Source organism: Pinus tabuliformis, chromosome 1_2, assembly GCF_031772625.1.
Source record: "Pinus tabuliformis cultivar Carrire ecotype Pingquan chromosome 1_2, CPIR1, whole genome shotgun sequence".
In the NCBI taxonomy this organism is placed as follows: domain Eukaryota; kingdom Viridiplantae; phylum Streptophyta; class Pinopsida; order Pinales; family Pinaceae; genus Pinus; species Pinus tabuliformis.
Genome location: NC_142298.1, coordinates 152,607,997 through 152,628,657, shown reverse-complemented (window position 1 = coordinate 152,628,657; position 20,661 = coordinate 152,607,997).

Here is a 20,661-nt window from a genome sequence, read left to right as displayed (position 1 = left end):
GGCCTCCTAAAGAGAATACTAAAATAGTACTTAAAATAATAAAATAATAGTTATGAATTAAAAAAAAAAAAAAAAAAAAAAAAAAAAAAAAAAAAAACCCTACATTTTTAATTATATTTTCAACTTATTTCCTTAAAGGTTGACTCAAATGCAAACTAAAGGCACCCATTGGATTCGGAATTAAAGTTCAGCATCTAATAAACACCCACTCTACACAATTTTGAGTGAACCGACACCAAAAAAATGAAAATACATGAATAAAAACATGTTCAAAAGAAAATCCATAAGTAATCATTAGAATGCAATTTTTTTTTCCAATTATAGTCTATCTACCTAGGTCATAATCTAGGTGACTTGGCAGAGGATGTATTTCAAAGTAAAATGCATATCTTAGGCCTACATATTGATATTGTTGAAATAAATGAAATATCAAAATAGTAGGCTATTGATCTACAAGAAATGCAAAGAAAGCTTGATGTCATCACAAAAGTTGTAACTACTTTAAAAGAGAGTTTAGCTCAAGAAGAAAGATCTTTGGTGCTAGAAGGAGTATCTATTTCTCTCGTTTATATAAGAGAATTAGAATCCCAAACATATAACCTATTTGGAAAGAAAAACTTTGATAAGAAATTGTTAGTAAAGGTAGTAGGAAAAATGAATCCATAATTGGAAATAATAAATTTTCCATTGACCTTGCCAAAGAAAAACAGTTGCTTATTAAGTCCAAAATCCCACAAATAAAATTTATCAAGGAAGAAGGTGAATCTTTGGGGATCCTTGGTGATGAGAAACCATGAGCATTTGAAGATGATAGTTGAGGGAATCCATTCTACTTAGCTTGGGAGAAATGGTACCATGCAAAATATGAGTCAAATAAAAAGATTCCTTATGACCCTTCAAATTCTTCATATTTCTCCATATCTCTATAGAAAATATAGATCCAACCCCGACAACAATTCTTAATTTCAAATCAATAAATGAATTAATGACGATCATTCAAAAATGTTATGAATGGGCCAAAACTCAAAAATCCATTTTCAAAAGTAGAGTCACTTGGGGAAATTTGGCTTTCTGACTCACATGGGATTTTACTGTAGGAAACTTAGGACTGTGGTGGAATAAAATCCAAGAGTCTAATATATTATACATAATGAACAGTGATACACCATTAGAAAAACTCGTTAAAGTTGTGATCCATGAGTTCTATGGAAATGTTGAAATTGATACTCACTTGTATGAATATTTATTTATGAGTTAAAAATTATGATCGCTCAAAGAGTTGCTTAAAACTTTTTACACAATGTAGGATTTACTCTATACAACACATGATCTCAATAATGTATCATACTTCTGCAAATATCTTTATTTCATGCCAAGAAGAATTCCAGACCTTACTAGAGAAAGATTTGAACATGAAAAGATACAAATATAAGGATTGTCTTTAGGTGGCCTATATGAGAAAGTAATGAAAATAATACAAAAGGAATGTATCTGAAGAAAAATAACTAGATCCATTAAGAAGAAATTAGGATTTGATCATTATGTCTGTAACATCTATGCTAAAACTTACCATTTTGGTTGAAACAAGCATAAGAAAAAAAAATCTTGTGGGTTCAATTGTTACTGCAAAAAGTTTCAATCTGCATATAACCTAATATATAAGTTTTAAAATTCCAAATATTATAAACAACATTTCAAACCAACGAAGTCATTATTTGAGAAAATAATATCTCCCACTTCTAAATCCTCGTGTTTTATTTGTAAAAATTCTAGCCACTAGGAAAATCAGTGTCCTTTGCAAGGAAAAACAAAACATCAGTCTAAATTTATTGATTTTTACTATAATTCTTATGATCCAACATAATGGGAAGAAGTCTCTTCTCCTCTTTCAGATGGTGAATATTTTTTATCACTAAAACTTTTGAAAATGACCTTGATCTCCACTATTTCATTGTACATTTTGATTCTAACACTAATTCTTCTGGTGATATTAACTTGATTTATGTTAAATAGTTGAAAATGCTTCATATTAATCCTTCTTTTCCATAACTTCAATTACAGATTCATCATATTGAATCTCATATTTCCTCACTTACTCCTAGTGACTTCAAACTTTGTCAACAATTGAAATCACAACTTACTTCCTTTCAATCACAACTCCAGTTCTCACATAGCCTAGAATGGTGAATTTACATAAATATAATCCCTATGATGATGTGTCTTCCTTCTTTGCTCCAAAAAGGGTCCCTAAAAGCCATACCAAGGAAGGTACTTTTTACATCAAAAAATTTATTTTGGCAATTCCTAAAGGGTTAGTGCGGAAGCCGAAAAGACTAAGCAGTCCAAGAGACCTTGGGATCTGAAACCCAAGAGTCACAACATTGTATTATAAATGTACATCTCCTGTTAATAAAAAAACGAACTCACATGATTTATCTTTCACATTGTTTTACTGTCCATGTGTGTTTAACATGGTATCAGAGCGGGCGAATTCTGGCCCTGCTCATATTTGAGCCACTTGTTTTGTGGTCTCTACCTACATGTCAGTTCTGTCTTTCTACTAATGAGAGTTGATCAGAATTGCCACCTTATTGAGCTTTGTATTCCTCATTCTGCACCATATTCTTTCCTACGCTCTGTGCACTCTCTATAACCGTTTTCTGCCATATTCTATTTATATTCCCTGCGCTATGCTCCATACAAACCTGACATTTGAACGCTGGTCCGACATTATTCTCCTGCTCTTCTGTTGCGCTGTCTGACCACCTGTTTGAATGCGTTGAGTGCCTGCCATTACCTGTGGTCTGCTACAATTCCATGTGGAGCATGAGGATTGTCCTGAGAATTATGAGGTTGCCCGTTACCTTTTAGAAATGATGGGCGTTGGGCGACCTTACGGGCATCAAGAAACACTTCTGTCGGAAGCACGGCGAGAAGAAATGGAAGTGCGACAAGTGTTCTAAGCGTTATGCGGTTCAGTCCGACTGGAAGGCCCATTCCAAGACCTGTGGCACCAGAGAATATCGCTGCGATTGCAGTACTCTCTTTTTCAGGAGAGATAGTTTTATAACACACAGGGCCTTCTGTGATGCTTTGGCTGAAGAAAGTGCGAGAGTTACAGTGAATAATACTGAACCTGTTGCAACTAGGACGACGACCAATTCTTCATCCGACGACGGTCCTAATCCGTGCCCGTGTCCGCCGGATTCTAATAAGGTCTCCATTTCTTCAACAGGCGGTGCCGTTGCTCCGCCTCCGCTCTCGGCTGCGTGGGGATTGTGATTGCAGACTCGCATATGGATCTTGAGATTGCAGAGCCGCCTGAGGAATATAATCCCTTCCAGCTCCATATCGTAATAGCTCCCTCTCAGCTATAGCAGGATCAACACCATAACCAGTTAAAGGAGCCTGAGGATAATCAGTACGTGTTGCACGTCTTGCTTCCTCCTGATAGCGTAGCATATCTTCTCTCAGCAATTCCTCTCGGCGAATTTCTTCTCGACGCAGTTCCGCAGGGAGTTTATCTCTTTCACTCGAAATTGTAGTCTTGTTGGTTCTATTACGAGGTGCATTGGAGTCATGTGCTTTCATTCTTTAAGTATGGTTTGCATGGAGCGATGTTACATGTTTTGGCTATGGTGCTAAGTGGCACGAGTTTGCTCCATTTTCTGGTGTGGCCATCTTCGAATGTCTCCATCATTATGTTGTTAGTTTGTAAGGCGTCTAGTTCTTGCGAAGTGTGTTGCACATAGAATAACACCCCGTGCGATACTCATTTAGCACCTTTTTTATTCCACTGCATCAGAGACAGTCCATTGCACTCCCTCCGAGCTCCAAACGACAGCACCTCCTAAAGGTGAAATTGTGCAGAAGATTGGGTTTGCATGTTGCCACGCACTCACCCCTCTGCTAAAGCTCGCTGTAGTTTTGAGTAATAAGCCTTTGGTTGCTTTCATTATTTACAGTAACAGAGTTATTAATGGCGTTTTACATCGGAGAGGACTTTTCATGGTGAAAAGTAGCTTACTTGAAAATGCGCCGTTTCGGAGTCTGAAGCCTCCATGGCGACTGCTGCTGCAAAGCTTAGCCGCATCTTTCATTCTACATCATTAGCCTTTGATTTAGAGGGGTCCCGTATTGAAGGGATATGGCAGAAAATAGCGAGAAAAAGGGATTTAAAACAAATTTTGACCTGGAAGAAACTGTACAGTGAAGGACACTTTTCTATCGTTTTGGTATTCTGACAGACAATTTGGATCTCCAAAGAAAACTGACAGACAGCTATACATTTTATCATTTATTCATAATATCCAGCTCTGCAAGTTTAAATCTATAAATATTTTCGTCAATAGAGTTTCTTTGCTTATTCGTGGCTGTGAATTGCTCGAGAACTGCCAGAAATCTTTTCGATCTGTGCATAGCTTTTCCCCCGGGGAATCCTAACCAGTTAAGCTTTTCCGTTTTCTTGATTGAAAACGCAACATGTAATCCAAGTGTTTGTTGCCATTTGTTAGTATTATCTGTCATATTTGATTCGTACCCCAGTCAAGGCATATGAACATTCAAGTCCTGTCCATGACAATGTTATAATTGTTGAAGTTTTGTTAGCCATCATTTTTTATTCAAAAGCGAAGGAGTATTTGAAGGATCCAAGTAAGTTTGCAGTTGTTGCTGCCCCAGTTGTGGAACTGTATTTAAAACTCATTATAGGTTCTGTTCCTTGATTCATCTACTGCACATTTACAAAGGATTTTTCTGTGTCTTTGTACTGTACTGTGAGTGGGTGTTACTTTTACTCATTGAGTCATAGTTGTAATCAGTCTTTTAAAGGGGTGTAATTTTGACAATGAAGAATATGCCTCGAATTACTGAAATATTAGAGTTATTAAAAACTCTGATATATTCCTCGAATCATGAAACATTCCAAATCAGCAAAGGATCTCTCTCAGAAATTCAGACATGTTTACAATATGCACAAGAAAAGATAGAGTTTTTGCAGCTTGAATCACAATTGCAGCAAGAAGAATTAAAACGAAGGAGTCATTCTGAACCTGTTTCTGTTCAGAACAATGAAACAGACTCCCATAAACAGCAAGTCAATATTGTTCAAGTTCATTCAGATCCAGTACCCAATAAAGCAGCAAGTGTACATGCAGATGCAGAAACTCAATCTGCACTTCCCAAGCCCATCATCAGGCCCTGGGAACAGTTTGTCCACAACAAGCACAGAACTGGTCTTGGATATGACAAGGACTTGTCCTTTCATATTCCAGACTATGCTAAGCCCATTCAGTTTCAAACTGTTGGATTCATTCATGACAGTTCACTTGCTCCTTATGACAGTTCAGTTTCAGCTGTTCCAGATTCTACTCCTCTTTCACCGCAGCAACAACAACAGCAGATTGTGAAATGCCAACACTGTGACCGAGTTGGCCATTTGAAAGATCACTGTTTTGATCTTCATCCATGTAAGCACTGTCATAAAACCAGCCATTCTTCACACAGATGCTTCAGAAACAAACGTCCTGCAAGAACAAAGATTCATCTTGGATGGATCGCTTCTTGGCAATGGGCATCAACAACCAAGAAGATATTCCAAACACATGTCAGAACTTGTTCCAGAGTATTGAACAGTCTTGCAGTTGAGTTTTCTCCATCTTCTCACCTTGTACCTGACAGGGGGGAAAATGATGGTCATCTACAAGCTTCAAAGTCACATCAAGCGAGCCTAAGCTACAACCTGCCACACCAGTTTCAGAGTTGTAGCCAGAGACAAAGATGCCCGTGAACAGATTGAGAACACTTCCTCTAGCAGAAGACTCCAGCTTCTTGCCAGTTTTGGAAGAGTTCCAGGAATCGCAGAGTTGTTGGTCATCCTTAAACCATCACAGATTGAGAACACTTCCTCTAGCAGAAGACTCCAGCTTCTTGCCAGTTTTGGAAGAGTTCCAGGAATTGCATTAAGCATTCCAGAGTTGTTGGTCATCCTTAAACCATCACAGATTGAGAACACTTCCTCTAGCAGAAAACTTCAGTTTCTTGCCAGTATTGGAAGAGTTCCGGGAACTGCACTAAGCGTTCCAGTGTTGGTGGTCATCCTTAAACCACCGCCCTTTATACCAACATTTCAGAGAGCACATTCAGCCTAGTGCTGCCATGCATTTTTGCACATGTTGTATTACAGCTCTCTTCTTGGACTCATACATAACCCTTCGGATTAAGGGGGGGAATGTTGGACACCTAATCCTAAAGGGTTAGTGCGGAAGCCGAAAAGACTAAGCAGTCCAAGAGACCTTGGGATCTGAAACCCAAGAGTCACAACATTGTATTATAAATGTACATCTCCTGTTAATAAAAAAACGAACTCACATGATTTATCTTTCACATTGTTTTACTGTCCATGTGTGTTTAACAGCAATTAAAGATTTGCTAGGTTCAAAAGTACCCCACTTTAACCACTAACAATAGAGGCATTATCTACAAGGAAGCAATTGCAAAATGAAATCCAAGAAAATAATATTTCAATATTGTAAAAAAAAAATCTCAACCAAGAAATCTTAACATCTATTAAAAAAGATAAAATGCAAGTGAAAAATCTAGAAAAGAAATGGGCGAGCACACCTAGAGATACCTTAGAAGAAGAACTTGCGGAATTATCTGGTCCCAACAAGACAACCATTACTAAATAAGATGCTAGTCAATACATTCCTAAAGAAAAAATTGTCATGACTCTTGCACCTTAATTGAATACGTTAGAAGATAGAATTGTTATCAACATTGATATAAAGGTATCTAGTTATAAGAAGTATTCTTTAGATGCACATATAGATACTTGGACAATTATGTATTGTGATAGATATACTATTATCCCACATTACTCCTGGCAACCAAAACAAATGTTTTCAAAGTTGTGAACAATACCAAGTTGCCTATTAAAGGGTATGCACCTAATTTTTTTGGTTTCCCTTGACGGTTGTAAGGCCTATATATATATATATATATATATATATATATATATATATATATATATATATATATATTGTTTTGATACTAGAGCTAACATCCTCTTAGGAAAATATTTTTTAAACAGATACTTGCTTATGGAATTCGGCCATGGAATTATTACCTTCCATATTTCAGGAAATAAGATTATTGTGCCAAGAAAAAACACTTTATCAAATAAAGTAGCCTACAGTCCTTCGCATGAAATCGAAGACATTGTATAAGCATTGATAAAGCTTAATAAACTCATAAAGTATGAAGAACTTCATGTTGTATAAGTAATATGTGAAATTAGGAATAAAATTGAGAAGGGATGTACATTAGACTATTCATATGTAATCTAGATGAAGAAAAACATTTTGTTTATATCCCATAAAAGGAGGATTATAAGCCAAAACCCCACAAGGATTCAAACAACCAAATGCCTCCTATAGAACTAGAGCTATGTAACTATATGATCACTTAATTCCTAATAAATACTCTGAGTATAAAAGTGGAAAACCTCATCTAGTGATAAATTATAGAGCTTTAAATGAATCTCTTCTACTATTAGATATCTTATACCTTCAAAGGATGTGTTGTTTGCAAATATTGGATCAAACAATATTTTCATTAAGTTTGATTTGAAAAGAAAATTTTAGCAGAGTGGGATAAATACCAATGATAGGTACAAGTCAACATTTGTTGTTCCTCATTGAGAGTACCAATGGAAGGTTATGCTCTTTGGTCTCAAGCATGCCCCATCAATATTTCAAAAAAAAAAAAAAAATGGAAGATGTTTTCAGAGATCTAAAATATGTTCATCACAAATCCCAAAATATTGAAATTCTAAATTCTATGAAAATGATTTTCTTTCAACAAACCCATTTTTTCATGTATTTTCATTTTTTTATGTGGGTCCACCAAAATTATGTAAAGTGGGTACTAGTTGGATGCAAAATTTTAATTCCACATCTAGCATGTGCCTATAATTAAGATTTGAGTAAACCTATAAGGAGATCAACTAAAAATACATTAAAAGAATAATTTTCTTCTTTTCCCTCCAAGACTATTCACCATTCAGGATGACATCATCATCTTGAATCTTATTGGTTCTCTTAAAGTTGATTTTTTTGGTATATTTTTTGTTTTAAGGTTCATTTTTTACCTTTAAATTACCCTAATTCTAGATGGATTGATGTTTGGAGGATATACTAAAGTATATGATGAATTAGTTGCAATAGGATTTACTAGAGAAGGGAGAAGCATTGATGAAGCTACAAGCTATTATCCAAGAGACCAGGGAAGTAAAGCGACATTCCATTGCCATTGTCAAATCCAACACCATGACCCAAATAACTTTGGTAAGCATTTCACAATAACCTTTTGGTTAATTTGAAAAGCATACTAGAGGCATTGGATCCAAGTTACGAAGATAGCTAGGATACACTGGACAAGGATCATACAAGATGAGACAATGCATCCTAAGCTGCATTGCACTTGAATGAGGGCCAAGCATGAAGGGCTAGGTTTGATGGTGGAAAGCGAATGGAAGTGAACAATAAGACCATATTTATGAAGTCAAAGGACATGATAAAATTGACCTACCTATAGGAAGAAACATAAATTAGAAAATGAAGGTGAAATCCCACTACCACCTCAACCTTCTTATGGTAGATTAAATGATGGAAATGATAAGAGAAGTGAAAATACTTGGGTAAGGTCACATAAGGGCATTTTTAAGAGAAGTGCAAATATCTATATTGCACCAAACACTTATAAGAAGTAGCAAGCAAATCGACTAGGGAAACAAGGAGAATAAGGCTATGAAACCTACATTAGAAAGGGAATTCCTCATTTGCCACTATTGTAGGAAGAAAGGACATAACATTTCTAGTTGTCAGTACCAAGAAATGTGTTCATTTTATGGGAAGAAATCCCATTAGATGGCATCTTGCTGGGAGAATCAAACCACATGCCATGAGGTAGATTTTTATTAAAGGAGGAACGGTAATAAGGATTCCCCGAGTCTACAACAAAGGGGAGAAAAGGATTATGTAAGTAGTCCATATAGCAGCACTAACAAATTTTACCACCATTAAGTTGAATGGGCATTGGGAAGAAAAGTGTTTGTGACTTCATTTGGAGCTTCACTCCAGTAACTACATAACCAACGTAAGAACATGGAAAGTGAATCCTAACAAAGATAAAATAACCCATTGCATCTCCAACTCAAGGAATATAAGTTGTCTATGGATAGATAGCCGCATAGGAGATCTATATCACCATTAAATAGGATAGCAAGTTCATGCCAAGAATTGAGGTAATCCCATTCCAACTGTTACTTTCAGTCTTTAAGAAGAAGTTTCCCTTTATGGATATCTATTGGAGGTTGGTAGAGGGAAGTTAATTATAGTCCCTTTTCCTTGCATTATCCAAATCTTGAGGCATTCCCTCCTCCTCAAGATTATAGCTTATTAATAATTCCCCACTACAACCATACATGTGTAATATTAGTCAAATGCATTGGGTGGGAGAATGTGCTATGATTACACACCAATGAGGTCATCAAGTGGTGTTTTTCTAGAGACAAAGTGATAGTAAGAACATGCAAATACTAAAGGGTTATTTCCATGTCATCAAGTAATTGATCCTAGACTTAGAAGAAGGTAGTCCACACATCCTCTTGTGAAATTTCAATATGATGGAATAACTAGGAATCACATTGAACAAGGAATAATGATTCAACTTGGTTTCATTAATGGTTGAGATAGATTGTGTTCAAGTTTGAGAATGCAAGGGAATTGCATGTTGAATATGGGAATGAATTCTAGTGAAATAGTTCCAATATGAATATTTCTCAAAGATGATACTTTAAATTATGGGAACAAGTGAGCCAGGAAGTAGATGTAGATCCATAACTATAACCAAATCCATTAGCCAAAGACTTGAGCTAGGGCAATAGGTAGAGCTTTAGTCAAGAGCCAAAGTTAGACCCATGGTTTGGAGAAGTAGATATAAGACACATTGATCCATATTGGTCCTATAAGATTTTAAAGACAAAAAACTCCTCTCAATGGAGAGATGTGCTTCAAAATGGATCAGAACAAGCAAATGGTTGTAACACTTAGTTCCTCGAAATGTAATTTGGTAATTAATGAAGGTTAGATAACTATAAAGGACAATGAATGATATGAGATATAGAGAGGAAAAAATAATTAAATAAAGCAGGAAATTGAAAATAGGAGAGGAAAAGAGAGAGGAAATACAACTATCGTGGATATTCCATTGGATAATTTGTCCCAATAGATTCGATAAAATTACGCTTCAAAATATAATATATACTCTATGAGGGTTTCTTTCTACTTAGATTTTTGTATTTATAAATTATGATTTATTGCATATGCATGCAAATTATAATTATGCAAAAAATAAAGAATAGCAAAATAAAAATCACAAACCACAAATTAACAAAATAGATAACTTGGAAAACCCTTTTAGGAGAAAACTCGACTAGAAGGTGAGGATGATCTACTCTCTTTATCTGAATGGAAAATCTATGCAAGTACAAAGAAGTGAGGTATGCGGCCCATGGGCTATTGCAATGCATAAATAAAACTCACTCGAATAAAATAGAACCTCTTTCCCTCCTAGTGGCCTAGTTATAACACAACCCAATAGCCTACTAGTGGTTAAGTTTGACTCATTCAACTCTTAACTAGAGTTATGATATGGACTCTTCTAGAGTTTTCTTCATCATGATCACATGGCTAGCCCATTTTCCATGAATAACAGAGGTTGATGTGGCATCCTCTCAAATTATGGTGGTCAAAATAGGAAAGTCAACTTCTGAGTGGCATAACTTTTTCATACAAACTTTGATTGAGGAAATTTTTGTGTCACTAGAAAGGTATTTGTGTGTAGAATAATGTTAAATGGTGTGCACATAAGTGGAAAAGTTTTCACCCAAAAAAAAAATTGATGCCTTAAACTGCTCTTGGAAGGTTTCAGACCCTAATTTGAGAAACTAGGTCCCACTAGTAAAAATGGTCTTGTGAGTTGATTCCTTCACTTTTTCCACTCTAAAATCTACAATAATTATCCAATTCATATCAAATTAGGAATGAACAAATAGACTATTTCCCTTCATATTATCCTCCTCTTCTATATCTTATTGTAACCTAATTATCAAAGGTTCTAAATTTGACAAAAGAGGTGAAGATGCATAGAGGACCATACGCTGCATCGTAAACAAAGATTTCCAAAATGAGAATTGCTCATTATTCAAACATTGGTTTTCCATTTGGGTTTCTAGGGTAAAATATTTGTGTTTATGGTGTGTTTGATTTTAATGCAAATTCTATGTGCCAGTTATGCTACTCTCATTTTTTCTTAATGTGCTTCTTTGGATGTGTTGATGGTGACAATTAAGAATGACAAGGAGAAAAAACTAGTTATGACTTATTTTTGTTCTTAGTTATGCTTAATATGTTGCCTATAGTTGAATTCATGGTTAAAATGGAGAATTCCCCATTGTATTTATAGAAGCTTCACTAAAAAATGTGGTTTCTTATTAATACACTATATTTCAATGGTTTCTTGGTCATTTTAATGGTGGAAGAAATCAATCTCTATTATAGATTTATTTCATAATTCGTTCTTCCTTAGCAAATAGATATTTCCAATAGCTCTCTATTCACCACCATTCATTTTATTGTAAGATTAGAGACACATGGATGTCATTGATTGATTGTTGCATTGTTCTAGAAAGTTTCTAATTTTGCTTGTAAGCTTATTGATTGTCGAGAGAAGACACATCAAGTTCTTTGCTTACCCATGGCTACACATAGGGCATTCCATCTTCCTTGAAGATCATAAATAGACCATATAGGTCATATTGGTGTGGCATTGGGTTATCATTGATCTTTGAGGTTATACAATTCAATCACTAGGTTGAGTTAGTGCAAATCTTGCTTAATGTTTTGGCGAAGAGCTAAGTAGTAAGTCATGCAACTAAATTAGAACCTAAATTGTTTAATTCCTCTCTTCTTGATTTAACATTTTGTGGGTTAAGATTGCATGGGCATTCTTAGTTTCAAAAAGTTGGCTTTCAAGCCCTTGCTTTTATCTCCCAGGTCATTAAAATAAATTCCTCGCATATATAGATTTAATAAATGATGTTAAGTGAATAAAAAATTGCCATCTCTTATGTGGTTCAAGTAATGATGGATAAGTTGAATTAGAGATGCTCACAAGGATAAGAAATGATGATTCCTCTCTTCTTTATTTGACATATCGTGGCTTAATCTTGTGTGGGCATTCCTAGGTTCAAAGGGTTAGCTTTTGTAGACTTGTTTTTCTTTCTCATGTCATTAAATAAATGCCTTACATATGGATTTAATAAATGGTGTTCAAGTGAGTTAAGAAATTGTTATAATGATAGATAGGTCAATTTGGAATTGATCTTAATCACATTAAAATGGTGAAGGAATTTTGATCTAAATAATAATTATTTATGAAGCTTCATTCACGTCATTAGAGTTATTGTGAAAGAATACATACATATTGATGAGTAGTTCCTTGCAAAGAACAATGTAGTTGAAGTTTAAGCACATACATACTTATGGTGATTGCAAGCAAAGGTACAATGAGTTGAGTTTTTGGTTATCTAAATATGGCATAACAAGCTAGTAACATTGCTCATTTGTTTGGAAATAAGTTGAGGGATTGTGCATTGTTATCTTAGCATAATTAAGGTTGATTTATTGTTGGTAATAGAAGCATAGTCACTTGAAGTTTTGAACTCGTTGGTGGTTATTGTTGGGATTTGGTACCATGGTAGTAACCAAGGCTTAAACCCAAATCTTACATGTTAACACTCTATAATTTAATAAGGCTGAGAAATAATTGCAGAGGTAACCACAAAACCACTTTGGAAACTGGGATCAAGCCTTTGCTAGCTTCAGAGAGGGATCTCTCTTTCAGATTTAGATTTGTTTATATTGCTAGTTATGAAAGTTTAGAGTTTGGTTTATGAATTCATTTGATTGGAATAGCAAGGGAAGAGCCATTGGGAAATGGAGTCTGCAAACTTAACAGGGATTTGTCTCATATGTTCAAAGGAGTTTCACAGGGCAAGGTAGCTGAACTAACTGGAGCTTTTAGATATAAATGAAATTTAATAGAAGAAAAGATATAGGTTCAATTAAAGCTAAAGAGCAGTTAAGTACTTTTTAACTTGATATCAGAAGAAAATATTTAAATTATCCACAACCAAAATCAAAGTGTATCTTTCAACAAATTCTATTCATCAACTTTCTGTAAAATAATTCAGATTTAAGAACACATAAGTATGGAAATAAAAGAAATAAACACATAGACAGTGAGAAAAGCACTTCACCAAATAGTCCAACACATGAATCCTGTGAGGAATGTCCTTTTTTATTACTAATAAGTCCACTGAGGCTTGAAAAATATACAATAGCTTTCTTTTGTACAAAAACCAACATCTCTTATTTCAAATGATGAAGTATTTATAAAAAAATTATTACAAAATATCTTGATTTAAAATATCAAGATTCATTTCAAAATATCCAAAACTGATTGTAAAAATAGAACACAACTAAAGGCAACTAAAACTATTTGAAAAGTTCTGGCACTATCCTTGAGGATTGCAGGTGATAAAGAAGATAAATTCGAATTTGGTTGCAATTCTTATTTGGTGAGGTGGCATCCAAGTCACTAACTGTCCATGAGCTTTTTCCTCCCAAAATTCTGAAAAATAGGGTCTAGTGATCCCTGTGTATATCCCAAACCATAATAGATGTTAGAAAACTGAGAGAGTTTTTTGTAAATGATGATGTTGGAAACAAAAACCTTTCATTTTTTGAAAATTCATTTCCACCTGCTCGGAAACCGCATTTGAAAACACTGGCTAAAAAGAGGAAAATTCGGGAAAAAATGTCTACAAATCTTCATCTGAATATCTCAAACTATAATAGCTATTAGAAAACCGAGAGAGGATTTTGTACATGAGGATGTTATCAAAAAAACCCTCTTTCATTTTTTGAAAATTCGTTCTCAGTTGTTTGTAAACCATGTTTGAAATTACTATGTTGTATAAGGAAAAAAAACATAGTTTTAACTGACCATGAAACATACATATGACGTGGAGGCGGGAGGTGACATGGAGGCGGGGGATGATGTGGAGGCACATGGTTGGTGGAAAGGAAGTGGGGTTCGCAAGGGTGATTTGGAGAAATGACGTGGAGGTGAGTGGGGACAACAGTCCAAGTGGCAGGCAATGAGTGGTGCAAGAGTGACAGTGATGTCAAATGTTAATTACGTAATAGACATGGCCAGGTGTCGGGATAGGAGTGGAGGGGAGCGCGGGAAGAGCTAGCAGGAAAGGGGGAGAAGGTTGGCAGATTTCAGAGGGGGGTCAAAGTGGTAAGTGGTTTGTGATGGGGGGGGGCGTGGGTGCGAAATAACGCGGAGGTGACACGTAGGGGTGGGACTGGCGGGGAGGAAACCACTTTTCGGACCCCCCCTACGGATAAAGGTAGGATGGGTAGGGGGGCGAAAAACCTTGTCAGCCTTTGATCTAACAAGGAACCCATTGAATCGTCAGATGGAGCGCATAAATTAATAGATACGACAATCGTCTTTTTTCGCTTGCGAGTTTTGTTACATATTAATTAATCGTGTTTAAATTACACGATTAACTTTATTAAAACAAAATTAATTTATGCTAAAACATAATTACTTTATCCTAAGGGCGCATTTTGTCTTGCAAGCCCATTTCTTTACTTTTTCTATTATTTCTTGGAAATAATTTGCAGGATGAAATATTATTTACATCTCTCACCCAAATAATCAGGTAAAACAATAACTCATCCTATAAAATATTTAGGACCCTAACACTACACAAAACCTTCATGTTCATAAAGAGATCAAGAAAACATAGTCTCAACATAATTAGTGTAGTTCAAGTTTTCAATAATAAAGAGCCTCAAGGGTTAGCCCAATTAGTAGAGTCCTCGTAGTCAAAACACCTTTGTTATTGAGAGGTCAAGGGTTCAATCCTATCGACACTCTTAGGGTCAGGCTCCATAGTTGAGTCGGCAAGAAGTGATCCTTTCGAGTAGATTTGCCTAGTACAAACATTTTGTGGACATAGGAGTCACCGATCTCCAGTGACTATGAACCACAAAGGGAAAAAAATCAATGATAAAGTATTTGTAGAGCCTTGGTTTTTATTGGACTAATTACTACTAATGTGAAAATAGTCACATTAAATATAGAGTTCTTAATGATAAAGTATTTGTAAAGTCTTCGTTTTTATTGGCCTTTTTGTTTTATTGGCCTAATTACTAATAAGGTGTTGTTAGTTGGTTGACGTATGCAAGTTAAATTTTTTATATAAAAGTTGAAACTAAACTATCATCTTTCTATCTTGATCAGCGTTAAGAAGAAAATGAACATTGTGAAGATAAGAACTAATTCTCATGAACTTTGGAGTGAAACCGGACATTGGTCAATTCTCAAAACACCTTGGGACGAAAGAGTCATCTTTGCAATACTAAGAGGGTTGAAGATGAAAAACACTTTCTTTTGGATTGCCCGGCTCTCACTCACATCCGTTCTCATTTCCAAAACCTTTGCCACACTACCAACTTTCATGACTTGTTAAGTTAACAAAAACTATAGTGATATAGGAAGGTTTATCTCCCTTCTTTTTAATCATATAAATAAAATATTAAAGAGTCAATTAATCTCTAATAAACCATATTAATCTTAATAAACATTAATCGTCATTTTCATATTATAAATTCAAACATTAGCATTCATAAACCATTTTCTGTTTTATAATTTCAAAAGTTATAATTTCAAACATTACCATTCATAAACCATGGTTTAAGTTATAATTTCAAACATTAGCATTCATAAACCATTGTCCAAGTTCTATACTTGTCAATTGGATTTCATTCGAATGATTGCGAGAGATATTAGGCTGCTCACCCATATATTGTTAAGTGCCATAACTCTTAATGAAGAAAATACAATTTTGAAAAATACTTCATGGTTGAGGTCATGTTATTTTAACAAGAACATGCTCTTCTTTGATAACCAACAGAATCCCCCATGCACTGAAGTCACCTTTTGGATTATAACCCAAAAAAAAAAACAAATGCGATAGGGGTGGCACTAAGCAACCTTTTTCATACAAAACGATGGCAGGTGTCCTCGCTGGCACTTGGAAAGGAGTTTCAGTCACTGTGGCCACTGACTTGCGAAAGGAGTTTCAGTCACTGTGGCCACTGACTTCATGACTGGCAGTAAGGCAACCTTTTTCGTACAAAAAGATGGGATGGGGTCCTTGCTGGCACTTGTAAAGGAGTTTCAGTCATGGTGGCTAATGACATTTTTTTTTCTCTTTTTAATTAAAAAATGTTTTCCTGATGTAAATGGAAATCAGGGTAGATTTTTGAATATTTTACAAATTTAATAAATATGATAAAAGTCAAATACTTTATTCCACTTAATCAAGTTTTACGAATATCTGAGAAAATCTACAACCTACATAAATAAAGATGGTCTATAAACAACTGTTTTTAATTACTTATTATCAAATTCCAAAAGTTGCCTACTTAGCCATAGAAATTCCCACCTTGACTTGAATCATGGCCTGGCAGTGGTGTCCATTGTGCCCATCTCCAAGGTAATGGTGGTCTTCTGGAGATGTTTTTTAACCAAATATCACCATCACTTCTTTTGCAGTTGTTCTCAGTGACATTTTGTCAAACAATTGGTACACATTCTTTATGCTAATGGTGTAAACTTCTCCATGTCCAGAATCCAAAAGATTTTAACCAGATTAGTTCTTTGTTGATAACAGAAAATTGCTATTGTTATTGGGTGATAAAGATTGTTCGACTATTCTTACCATTCTACTTGTTTACAATGTAAAAATTTACATCATTTTGATTTTATTTGTCAAATTTCCTAGATATTAGACTTAATACCACCTTTGAATATATGTTTTAGATAGTAGGGATTTGTCTCATATTTTCAAAAGAGTTTCACAGGGCAAGGTAGCTGAACTAACTGGAGCTTTTAGATTTAAATGAAATTTAATAGAAGAAAAGATATAGGTTCAATTAAAGCTAAAGAGCAATTAAGAACTTTTTAACTTGATATCAGAAGAAAATATTTAAATTATCCACAAACAAAATCAAAGTGTATCTTTCAACAAATTCTATTCATCAACTTTTTGTAAAATAATTCAGATTTAAGAACACATAAGTATGGAAATAAAAGAAATAAACACATAGACAGTGAGAAAAGCACTTCACCAAATAGTCCAACACATGAATCCTGTGAAGAATGTCCTTTTTATTACTAATAAGTCCACTGAGGCTTGAAAAATATACAATAGCTTTCTTTTGTACAAAAACCAACATCTCTTACTTCAAATGATGAAGTATTTATAAAAAATTATTACAAAATATCTTGATTTAAAATATCAAGATTCATTTCAAAATATCCAAAACTGATTGTAAAAATAGAACACAAATAAAGGCAACTAAAACTATTTGAAGAGTTCTGGCACTATCCTTGAGGATTGCTGGTGATAAAGAAGATAAATTCGAATTTGATTGCAACTCTTATTTGGTGAGGTGGCATCCAAGTCACTAACTGTCCATGAGCTTTTTCCTCCCAAAATTCTGAAAAATAGGGTCTAGTGATCCCTTTGTATATCCCAAACCATAATAGATGTTAGAAAACTGAGAGAGTTTTTTGTAAATGATGATGTTGGAAACAAAAACCTTTCATTTTTTGAAAATTCATTTCCACCTGCTCGGAAACCGCATTTGAAAACACTGGCTAAAAACAGGAAAATTCAGGAAAATATGCCTACAAAGCTTCATCTGAATATCCCAAACCATAATAGATGTTAGAAAACTGAGAGAGGTTTTTGTACATGAGGATGTTATCAAAAAAAACCTCTTTCAGTTTTTGAAAATTCGTTCTCAGTTGTTTGTAAACCATGTTTGAAATTACTATGTTGTATAGAAAAAAACATAGTTTTAACTGACCATGAAACATACATATGACGTGGAGGCGAGAGGTGACATGGAGGTGGGGAATGATGTGGAGGCACATGGTTGGTGGAAAGGAAGTGGGGTCCGCAAGGGTGATGTGGAGAAATGACGTGGAGGTGAGTGGGGAAAGCAGTCCAAGTGGCAGGCAATGAGTGGTGCAGGAGTGATAGCAAGGTCAAATGTTCATTACATAACAAACATGGCCAAGTGTCAGGATAGGAGTGGAGGGAAGCACATGGGAAAAGCTAGTGGGAAAGGGGGTTAAGGTTGGCAGATTTCAGAGGGGGGTCGAAGGGGTAAGTGGTTTGTGAGGGGGAGTACGAAATAACGCGGAGGTGACACGTAGTGGCGGGACCGGCGGGGAGGAAACCACTTTTTCGGACCCCCCCTATGGATAAAGGTAGGATGGGTAGGGGGGTGAAAAACCTTGTCAGCCTTTGATCTAACAAGGAGCCCATTGAACCGTCAGATGGAGCGCATAACTTAATAGATACGACAATCGTCTTTTGTCGCTTGCAGGTTTTGTTACATATTAATTAATCGTGTTTAAATTACACGATTAACTTTATTAAAACAAAATTAATTTATGCTAAAACATAATTACTTTATCCTAAGGGCGCATTTTGTCTTGCAAGCCCATTTCTTTACTTTTTCTATTTTTTCTTGGAAATAATTTGCAGGATGAAATATTATTTACATCTCTCAAACCCAAATAATCAGGTAAAACAATAACTCATCCTATAAAATATTTAGGACCCTAACACTACACAAAACCTTCATGTTCATAAAGAGATCAAGAAAACATAGTCTCAACATAATTAGTGTATTTGGATATCAATATGAAAAGAAGCCACATTAAAGTTCAAGTTTTCAACGATAAAGAGCCTCAAGGGTTAGCCCAATTAGTCGAGTCCTCGTAGTCAAAACACCTTTGTTATTGAGAGGTCAAGGGTTCAATCCTATCGACACTCTCGGGGTCAGGCTCCATAGTTGAGTCGGCAAGAAGTGATCCTTTCTAGTAGATTTGCCTAGTACAAATATTTTGTGGACATAGCAGTCACCGATCTCCAGGGACTATGAACCACAAAGGAAAAAAAAAATCAATGATAAAGTATTTGTAGGGCCTTGGTTTTTATTGGACTAATTACTACTAATGTGAAAATAGTCACATTAAATATAGAGTTCTTAATGATAAAGTATTTGTAAAGTCTTCGTTTTTATTGGCCTTCTTGTTTTATTGGCCTAATTACTAATAAGGTGTTGTTAGTTGGTTGATGTATGCAAGTTAATTTTTTTATATAACAGTTGAAACTAAACTATCATCTTTCTATCTTGATCAGTGTTAAGAAGAAAATGAACATTGTGAAGATAAGAACTAATTCTCATGAGCTTTGGAGTGAAACCGGACGTTGGTCAATTCTCAAAACAACTTGGGACGAAAGAGTCTATCATCTTTGCAATACTAAGAGGGTTGAAGATGAAAAACACTTTCTTTTGGATTGCTCGGCTCTCACTCACATCCGTTCTCATTTCCAAAACCTTTGCCACACTACCAACTTTCATGACTTGTTAAGTCAACAAAAACTATAGTGATATAGGAAGGTTTATCTCCCTTCTTTTAATCATATAAATAAAATATTAAAGAGTCAATTAATCTCTAATAAACCATATTAAATAAACATTAATCATCATTTTCATATTATAAATTCAAACATTAGCATTCATAAACCATTTTCTGTTTTATAATTTCAAAAGTTATAATTTCAAACATTACCATTCATAAACCATGGTCTAAGTTATAATTTCAATGAATGGTCTAAGTTATAATTTCAAACATTAGCATTCATAAACCATTGTCCAAGTTCCATACTTGTCAATTGGATTTCATTCGAATGATCGCGAGAGATATTAGGCTGCTCACCCATATATTGTTAAGTGAGATAACTCTTAATGAAGAAAATACAATTTTGAAAAATACTTCATGGTTGAGGTCATGTTATTTTAACAAGAACATGCTCTTCTTTGATAACCAACAGAATCCCCCATGCACTGAATTCACCTTTTGGATTATAACCCAAAAAAAACAAATGCGATAGGGGTGGCACTAAGCAACCTTTTTCATACAAAACGATGGCAGGTGTCCTCGCTGGCACTTGGAAAGGAGTTTCAGTCACTGTGGCCACTGACTTGCGAAAGGAGTTTCAGTCACTGTGGCCACTGACATCATGACTGGCAGTAAGGCAACCTTTTTCGTACAAAAAGATGGGATGGGGTCCTTGCTGGCACTTGTAAAGGAGTTTCAGTCATGGTGGCTAATGACTCTTTTTTTTCTCTTTTTAATTAAAAAATGTTTTCCTGATGTAAATGGAAATCAGGGTAGATTTTGAATATTTTACAAATTTAATAAATATGATAAAAGTCAAATACTTTATTCCACTTAATCAAGTTTTACGAATATCTGAGAAAATCTACAACCTACATAAATAAAGATGGTCTATTAACAACTGTTTTTAATTACTTATTATCAAATTCCAAAAGTTGCCTACTTAGCCATAGAAATTCCCACCTTGACTTG